This window comes from Plecotus auritus (assembly GCF_963455305.1).
Source record: "Plecotus auritus genome assembly, chromosome: 1".
Taxonomy (NCBI): domain Eukaryota; kingdom Metazoa; phylum Chordata; class Mammalia; order Chiroptera; family Vespertilionidae; genus Plecotus; species Plecotus auritus.
Genome location: NC_137770.1, coordinates 96,557,650 through 96,567,664, shown reverse-complemented (window position 1 = coordinate 96,567,664; position 10,015 = coordinate 96,557,650). Strand labels below are relative to the sequence as shown.

At 47.1% G+C, this 10,015-nt stretch overlaps 1 pseudogene across 1 annotated transcript; it reads right to left on the bottom strand.

Moving 5' to 3' along the window:
* Positions 1–2,350: 2,350 nt before the first annotated feature.
* Positions 2,351–4,461, bottom strand: LOC308240090 (MARCKS-related protein-like; annotated as a pseudogene). Its single transcript has 2 exons — positions 4,398–4,461; positions 2,351–3,138 (listed from the first exon to the last, which is right to left on the bottom strand). The product of its transcript is annotated as an MARCKS-related protein-like (transcript).
* Positions 4,462–10,015: the final 5,554 nt, after the last annotated feature.

Here is a 10,015-nt window from a genome sequence, read left to right as displayed (position 1 = left end):
TGCTCCTCATGGGGGGATTTTGCAGCTCAAATATCCCATCCAATTAAAAAAACAGCACATGTGGGTGTCAGACCAGCCCATTCCATGCTTCTGCCTCTTCTACCAGTCTCAGTGTGCTTTCTTCTTTACTTCTGTAGTTGTAGGACTCCCATTCAACCAACTTTTAGGTGGTTCTGAATGATGTTGTTTTGTATTTTATTTGTAATTTTGATGTGGCTGTGGGAAGCAGCAAGTACTGGTGTTTACCAATGCCGCCATCTTGGTTCTCCTCCCTCTGGGGGTTGTTTCTTTGTTTCCCCATGGTAGTTGTCTCTTCGTTGTTGTTTCTATGTAATAGATATCCTGTTATGACTCCCAGTCTTCATGGGTGGCCATTTGTAGTAAATGTCTGGTGGGATCCAGTGGTGCAATCTCCTGGAACTCCTGAGCTGGTTTATTTGGGCTCTCCTGTTGTAATTGGGTCTTGATTGTTCTTGTCCTAGTTGTGGGAAGGATCTCTTCTCAGGCTGGCTAACTGTGAGGCTCAACCACAACCATTTCATGCAAGTAGGTGCAGTCTCAAGGTGGTGTCTGCCCTTCCTTGTTTAAAAGTATTCTCTTCAGTCAGTCTTCAGCTGGTATTTCAGGGTGACTATTTCCTATTTAGTTTTCTTTTGTTGTTGTTGTTAATTCTCACCCAAGGATATTTTTTCCATGATTTTTTAGAGAAACTGGAAGGGAGTGGTGGACACAGAGAAACATCAATGTGAAAGAGATACATCAATTGGTTGCTTTCTGCATGCCCAACCAGGTGGTGATCGAACCTGCAACCCAGGCATGTGCCCTTGATTGGGAATCAAACCTGTGATCCTTTGGTGTGTAGGCCTGCACTGTAACCAATGAAGGAAACTAGCCTGGGCTCCCCAATTTAGTTTTAATTCCAGGTAGATTCTGGAAGGAGGTGGGAGAAAGATCCACCTATTTTGCCACCATCTTCCAATCTCTAAAATGGCTTCAGCAATTAAACAACCTGAGTCACAGTACCATAATGTCCAAAACAGCAAAATGGCACCTATTATTACAGAGATTGGAGAGGGAAAGGCAAAGGCCTTGATTTCTTTTTATTAATGAGTTATATTCCATTGTACGATTGTAGCATAGTTTATTTATTCACCTATTGACATCTTTGGTCTTCCAGATTTTGGAATTATGAATAAACTAGAGGTCTGATGCACAAAATTCATGTAAGGGACTCAGCCCTTGCAGCCGCGGTGGCTTGCCTCGGCCCTTGCAGCCCCAGCTTCGTTCAGAAGGTTGTCCGGAAGGACGCCCAGAAGGTTTTTCAGCTGTCCAGTCTAATTAGCATATTATGCTTTTATTATTATAGATAACTATACACAGTTGTATGCAAACTTTTGTGAGAACATTTTCTTTTTTATTTTTCTAAATTTTTTTTTACTGATTTTAGAGAGAGAGGAAGGGAGAGGTAGATAAAGAAACACTGATGTGAGAGGAACACTGGTCAGGTGCCTCCTACATGCCTCCCACCTGGAACCAAGCCCTAACCCAGGCATATGCCCATACTGGGAATCAAACTGGTGACCTCTTGGTGCGTGGGACAATGCTCATCCAACTGAGCCACACCGGCCAGGGCAACATATTTTCCAACCAATTTGTTAAATATCATGAAGAGCAACTGCTAAATCATATGGTAAGATTATGTTTAACTTCTTAAGAAATTGCCAAACTGTCTTCCAAAGTGGGCTGTACATTTTAGATTCCCATTAGCAATGAATAAAAGTTCCTGTGCTCTGCATTCCCACCAGTATTTGGTGTAGCCAGTGTTTTGAATTTTAGTCATTCTAATATTTGTGCTATAGTGTCTCACTGTTATTTTAATTTGTGATGCCTTAGTGACAAATGATATTGAGGATCTTTTATTTGTTTGTTTATTTGTTTGTTTGTTTATTTATTTATTTATTTTTGAACTTGTGTAAGACATTTATAAAAACCTAGACGGGGGCAGTGTCCTCCCCTAGCCCAGGTGCCACTAGGCACAGCACGAGACTAAAATCAGGGAAGGCTGGACACTCAGGGTTTAGGAGTGTAGGCACCCCACATCTGGCTCAGGGATTTGGGGAGTAAACAAAACCTACTTGGAAAAGAATTGGGGAGGAAAACAGCAATTGCCTTATGTAGGGGTGGGGACAGGGGCAGGAGCATTTCACATCACTAACCTAACTTGGGAAACTGCAAGGGACCATCTTCAACTGGCCTTAAGAGGAAGACCAGGTAGGTGATGGGAGAATCCACAGGAGGGAAAGGAAAGGGAACGTGGCTGGGAGGGGCAGCAGCCCTTTCCTTTCTGGGCACAGGAAGGCAGCCAGGGCACCAGGTCCAGGCAGTGACCTCACAGGGACAGCACAGTTTTTGCAGCTTAGAGATCACCCACCTGTCCCAACCCAGCTACTCATTCTGCTCGCTGGCAGGTGTAGGGCCACTCTCTGGCCCCGAGGGAGTGGACAGCTCTGCAGCCTGGGGCCCTGCCTCTTCTGTGTCTCCTCCCTTGGAGGCAGCGCTAGCCTCGGCCCGCTTGGCTTGGGGCTCCTGGCTCTCCGGGGTGGCGACAGCCTTCCCTTCCTGGGCAGTGCCTTCCTCATTGCAGGCACCTCTCCCCCTGCTCCTGCTCTTCCTCTGTGGGTGAGGAGGCAGGCGATTCACCCCCACCCTCCTTTCGATTTCTCTTGAAGGAGAGGCCACTCAATTTGAAAGGCTTCTTGAAAGAGAATTTCTTCTTCTTGGGGGTCTCCTTGGGGGGTACATCCCCCTTGGCCTCAGCTCCCTGGCAAGGGGGTGCTGGCTCAATGGCATCACCAGTGGCTCCGGCTGCCTCCTCTGTTGCGTTCACAGGGGGCGACTCCCCTTCACCCTTGGGGGATAAATCTTTGCTTTTCACATGGCCATTCTCCTGCCCGTTGGCCTTAGCGGGGGAAGCGCCTGCTGCCTCCTCGGCGGTCACGTCGCCCCGGGGAGCCTTGGAGCTCTGGCTGCCCCTGATGCGGGGGTCTGCTGGGGGGGCGCCCAGAGCCGCCCCGGGCTCGCACCGCTGGGGATAACTCGGTGGGGTCAGCCTGGCCGGCGAAGGGGTGGGGCTCGTGCCTGAGGGGGAGGGGTATGGGGGAAACCGAGCTGCGCCCCCGCTCCGCCCGACCCGATAGCTGCGCCCGCCGCTGCTCAGCTCCGCGCCAGAATGCCCTATTTTTATTTTTTATGTATTTTTTATTTCTATTTTTTTTTATGTTTTTGTTATTTATTGTGTTAAGGATCTTTTCATATGCTTCTTTGCCATCTGTATATCTTCTTTGGTGAGATGTCTGTTCAGTCTTGCATTTTTAAATTGGGTTTCTTCTTTTCTTATCATTGAGTTTTGGGTTTGTTTTTAATGTTTTTATTGCTTTAAGAGAGAGAGAGAAAGGGGAAATAGGGACAGATAAACACCAATATGAAAGTGAACATCGATTGGTTGCCTCCGTTTGTGCCCCAACAGGAGATTGAACCTGCAACCTGGGTATGTACCCAGACCGGAAATTGAACTGGTGAACTTTTGGTGCACTGGACAATGCTCAACCAATTGAACCACACCGGCCAGGGCAAAGTTTTAAGAGTTCTTTGCATATTTAAAACAAATTTTGAAAATTCTCACCAGAGGAGATGTTTATTTTAGAGAAGGGGGAGAGAGAAAAACATCCATGAGAGAAACATTGATCAGTTGCCTCCCATATGTGCCTCAACTGGGGATGGAACTCACAACTCAGGCATGTACCCTGACCAGGAATTAAACCTGTAACTTTTTTGGTCTATAGGACATTATTCCAACCAACTGAGCCACCTGGCTGCATATTTTAAACAAATCCTGTTTCATATATGTGTTTTGCAAAGATTTTTCTCCCAGGCTTTGGCTTATATTATAGTTCTCTTAGTATCTTCCACAGAACAGAAATCTTAATTTTAATTAAATCAAATTTAACAACTTTTTCTTTCATGGATCCTGTTTTTGGCACTATATCTAAAACCCTATTGATAAATGAAAAGTTATCTAGATTTCCTCCCAAGTTTTCTTTTTCCTTTTTATTTATTGCCCTGGTCAGGTAGCTCAGTTGGTTAGAGTGTCACCCCAATACACCAAGGTTGCAGATTCAACCCCCAGTCAGGGCACATATGGGAGTCTCGTTGATTTGTTGTTCCACCCATCTACTCATCCACTGGTTGACTCCCGTATGTTCCCTGACCAGGGACCAAATTGCAACCCTGGTGCAACCGCAACCCTGGCATATCCGGACAATGTTCCAACCAACTGAGCTACCCAGCTAGGGCACTCCTAAGTTTTATTTTAGAAGTTTCGTAGTTATGCATTTTACCTTTAGGAATGATCCTTTTCGAGTTCACTTTTGTGAAAAGTGCAATGTCTGTGTGTAGGTTCATTTTTTCACATGTGGATATTTACTTGTTCCAGCATCATTTTTTGAAAAGATTATCCTTTCTCCCATTGAATTGCCTTTTCTCCTTTGACAAACATCAGTTGATCATATTTGGGGGGTCTATTTCTGGGCTCTCTATTCTGTTCCGTTAATTGCTGTGTTTATTCTTTTACCGATTCCATCCTGTCTTGATTACAATAGTTGTATAGTACATTTTGAAATCAGATTGTAGCAACTTTTTTCTTCTTCAGTGTTGTGTTGCCTATTCTGGATCTTTTGCCTTTCCATATAAACTTTAGAATCAGTGTGTTGATTTATACAAAATAGCTTGCTGGAATTTTTATTGATATTTTGTTGAGTATATATAGATCAAGTTGGGAAGAATTGACATCTTAAAAAATATTGAATGCTCCATTCCATGAACACAAAATCTCTCTCCATTTATTTCTATACTAGAGGCCTGGTGCACGAAAATCATGCACTGGAGGGGGATTCCCTCAGCCTGGCCTGTGCCCACCCGCAGTCCAGGATCCCTTGGGGCATGTCCACCTGCCAGCTTAGGCCCACTCCCCCCGGAGTCAGACATCCCTCTCGCAGTCCCAGGCTCTCACAGTCCAGGACCCCTCGCTCCTTACCTCCCGCCTGCAGCAGAAGCAGGAGAGGCTCCCACCACCACCGCTGCACTCACCAGCCATGAGCCCAGCTTCTGGCTGAGCGGTGCTCCCACTGTGGGAGTGCACTGACCACCAGGGGCAGCTCCTACGTTGAGCATCTGCCCCTGGTGGTCAGTGTGCATCATAGCGACGGGTCATTCCGCCATTTGGTTGATTTGCATATTAGGGTTTTATTATATAGGATTTGAACTAGAGGCTCGATGCACAAAATTCGTGCAAGAGTAGGCCTTCCTTCTCCCAGCTGCTGGCACAGGGGGACCCAGGCTTCCTTTGCAGCCCCGGCTTCGTCCAGAAGGTTGTCCAGAAGGATGTCCAGTCTAATTAGCATATTACGCTTTTATTATAGGTTTTTTTCATTAGGATTTTGTAGATACCTCCACATTCATTAATAATGTAATAGATTACTAAAGGTCCTTTGGGAGTCCTCAATAATTTTAATCCCGAGACCAAAAGCTTTGAGAACTGCTGGTCTATCTCTTGGTCACTAATGGAACTTGCTGGTTCTCTAACTGCTAATTTCAGATCCTTGCTGTTTTTATTTTGTTAGGATTCACTTGGTAAGCATTCTGCTCTTATTCTTACCATTACAACACAGTTGGAACCGCAAACTTCCCATTCTTGGAATTGCAAACTTCCCATCCACAAATAATGAAACAAAAACAGGTGTAGTCTCTAAAGTAACAGAATTAAATGTACCAGTTTTTATAATAAAACTAGAGGCCCGATGCATGAAAATTATGCATGGGTAGGGTCCCTAGGCTTGGCTGGCAATCTGTGGGGCAACCGGCAAGGCGATCAAGGGGCCCCTGCTGGCACCCGCCTTGGCCAGCCTGGTGCCGCCCCCTTGCCAACTCCCCCCTCCGCCACTGGTCACCTGCTTCTGCAGGAGGTGACCAGCAGGGTGATAGGGGGCAGCGTTGGCCTGCTCGCCAGCCTGCCCCGCCCCCCGCAGCCACCCACTTGCTGGCAGGCTGCACCCCCTGCCGCTGGTGGCCTCCCTCTGCGTAGCAACTGGCAGGGCGATCGGGGGGTCCCCGCTGGCACCTGCCTTGGCTGGACTGGGGCCTGTGGGCTGGGGGAACCTCCTGTGTTGAGCGTCACCCCCTGGTGATCAGTGCACATCATAGCAACTGGTTGTTCCGCCGTTTGGTCGATTTGCATATTAGGCTTTTATTATATAGGATGAAAAACTAAGAAATTGTGGCTGCATATAATGATTTCCCCAAAAGAGTATGGTATAAAAAAGGCAAAAAACAAACAACAACAACAACAAAAACACCCCACAATCACACTAAACTTCATACTGGAGAAACCTGATGTTAGAAATAAAGTCAGTGGTGGTCCATTTTCAAGGCAAGGCATTTAACCCTGAATGGTAAATTACTGGTAATTTGCTTGCATAGTAGCCTGCAGACGTGACAAAGTTCATGCACCTGGAGAATCCCCAGGCAAACAGGATGTTGGGGAAGGACCAACTGACAAAGGAAATTAAACTGGGGAAGAGGAAAGAAAGAATACCCTATCCTATATAATAAAAGCCTAATATGCAAATTGTCCCCTCTGGCAGTCGTTCAACTGAGAGACCAGGAGTTTGACTGCTCGCTATGACATGTGCTGACCACCAGGGGGTGGCATGGAACATGGTGGGCGTCGGTGACGCGGCACTGGCAGCAGGCGGCAGTGGAGGTGCTGCTGGCCCCAATGGGCCCCAATGAGAGTGGGACCATGGTGGGATGGTGAGCAGGTGGTGCCAGGCCAAGGTGGTTGCAAGCGGGGGTCCGATTGCCCCACCGATCACCCCGCCAACTGCCCCGCAGACAGCAACCAGTGGTGGTGGCAGGGGGTGGGACCACTGCCCGGCTCCCAGGCACTGAGGGAGCCGGGCGGGGGGGTGGGGGGACGCCTGGCCCTGAGCGGGTGGAGCAGGTGCGGGGGTGGCGCCAGGCATGGAAGGGTGCCAAGAGGGCCTGCGAGTCTGCAAGGCTGGGGGTGCAAGCTGGGGCCCGATCTCCACAGGCCACCCCAAGGAACCCCACCTGTGCACAAATACGTGCACCGGGCCTCTAGTAAGGAAATAATGAAACTTAGGTGACTTCAGGGAAGATTGTACACCCCATAGTACTCAGCCAATGAGGAACCAGGGGAATGAGCTGCGCACTAAGGAATAAAATCCTGGTTGTAACTGCTTTGGGTGTGCCTGCCACCAGATACCCAATCTTGCAAGACAGATATTAAATGCCTAGCTTTCGCTGTAATTCGTATCCTCATGGTCATTTTTTTTGGTGAGCATGTTTTTCACAATTTTGGGGCCTCGTCCAGGATCTCTGTGCCTGCATGGAGCATGACCCCAGTTGAGGGGAAGATGCATCCCACCCAATTTCGGGTGGCCTGCTCTGCCTGTGTGCCCAGACTCTGCAGAAGCCATAGACAAGCCAGAGACTGTTATTTGGAAGACAGTGAGGGCAACACAGGAGAGAAAAAGCAAGCACCACGGCCATCAGGCAACCTTGTACATGAGCCAAGGTAGGAAAATTGGACTATAAGTACTGCCTGAGTGGTTGGTTATTTTCAGGGGTCAAGTGTGTGACTGAGACGTGTCCTAGGCAGGAAGCGGGTGCAGAGTCCCTATCTGTGGTTTTGTTCTCCTGTGAGGGAAATGACTGGAGACAGACAAAGTGAATCTCAGAGTGTGCAAGAATCCTCCCGTACGGGCAGTTTAAGCACATAGGATAGTCACAGGGACCTGCCGAAAATGGGGAACCAGAAATCTAGGCCTAGGGAAACCAAGGGAAGTGCAGCCAAGGAGGCTCCCTTATAGACATTCCCCTGGATAGTCCACTGGGGAGGATGCTGAGGTTCTGGGGAGACAGTCCCCGATCCAAAGATAAGAAGAAACAAAAGATGAGCAAATACTGTTGTTTTATATGGCCTAAAGACCCAGTTCATAGACCTTTTCTCTTTTGGCCCAAGTTTGGCTCAGATGAAAACTGGGTGTTCCAAACTCTAGTTATTTATGTGAATGAAAAGACCTTGTCCACACAGGCCGAGAAACATTATGCCCTTTGCTGGTTAAAGGGACAGGCCTGTATGTTTCCTCTTAAAGAAGAAGAGGAGTCCTAGCCGGCTTGGCTCAGTGGATAGAGCGTCGGCTTGCTGACTGAAGGGCCCCAGGTTTGATTCCGGCCAAGGGCACATGCCTGGGTTGCACGCTCGATCCCCAGTGGGGGGTGTGCAGGAGGCAACCGACCGATGATTCTCTGTCAGCACTGATGTTTCTATCTCTCCTTCTCCCTTCCTCTCTGAAATCAATAAAGAAATATATTTAAAAAAAAAAAAAAAAAAGGAAGAGGAAGGCCTTAAGGAAAAACCCTGGGACCCCTCATCATGCTTACCTCTTTTTTATATTCCACAGACTGGGGAGCAGGAGGAGCAGAGGGCAACCAAGGAGCCAGAAGAGACAGGGACTAAAGACTGTGGGGGAGCTCATCCAACTGCTCCTAACCCCAATCTAAGAAAAGAATTAGAGCAAAGACACTGAAAACTTCCCAATCCCTTCTAAGCAACCAATGTTTCCTCTCCAAGAGGTCCCCATGGGACAAGGGAAACTGGATTTGTGAATGCTCCCCTCACAAGTACAGAGGTTAGAAATTTTAAGAAAGAGATGAAATCCCTTTTAGAAGATCCCCTGGGTTTAGCAGAACAGATAGACCACTTCTCAGGACCCAGCTTCTATACCTGGGCTGAGATAATATCCATGATGAAAATCTTATTTACAGGGGAAGAGAGAGGAATGATCAGAAGGGCAGCCATGACCAAGGAGAGACAATATCCTCCCAGGCAAGGGGTCTTGCCAGTGGAACAAAAGTTCCTGAATGTCAACCCCCAACTGGTATAACAATGACCTCAGGGACCGAGCACAAATGCAGGACCTCATGGAACTTATAATTAAGGGAATAAAAGAGTCTCCTATATCATAAAATGTATATAAGGCATTTGAGGTCCAACAAGAGAAGGAGGAAGCCCCTTTGGCCTTCTTACAAAGACACAGAGATCAGATGAGAAAATACTCTGGGGCCTACACCCAAAAGGATAGGGCCTTTTGAAGGTCACTTTTGTGACCAACAGCTGGCCGGACATTAACAAAAAGTTGCAAAAGATTGAGGGTTGGAATGAAAAACCAATAGAAGAATTACTAAGAAGCTCAGAAAGTCTTTGTAAGAAGAAAGGAGGAGAAACAAAAGGCAAAAATCATGGTCTCCACTGTAGAAGAGGTGGTCAGAAAACGAATAGATTAAGACTTCTCCTGGCAGAAGTGGAGAAATGCTAACCCTAGGTGTCAGCAGAAAGACCAAAGGGAAATGCAAGGGAAAACTTCTAAAAATACAAATGGGTGTTACAAGTGTGGAAAGCTGGGACACTTTAAAAGAGAGTGCCCAGAATTAAACAAAGAGGAAAAGGTGATTCCCCTCATGACCTTCGATGAGTACTAGGGGGGTCAGGGGTTCTTTCTGACTAGATCCCACCAGAACCCTTGGTAAATTTGAAGGTGAGACCGGAGGGAGAAGAGGTGACTTTTTTTTTTATTGATACCGAGGCTGCTCTCTCCTCTCTTATGTATCAACCAAACGGTACAGAATTATCCAAGGAAAAATTTACTGTATCAGGAGTAAAAGGGGAGGGATTTCAGGTCCCACTTTTCATGTAAGTGTTACTCATTATGGGATCAGAACAAATTGAGGGGTCACTATTATATGTCCCTGAGGTAGGAGTTAACTTTCTGGGTCAGGACTTGATTGTGAGGTTTGATCTAGGATTAGGGGTAGAAGAAGGACAAATAAAAGTAATGATGGCCCTTCTGAAGGAAGAGGAGGAAAAGAAGATTGA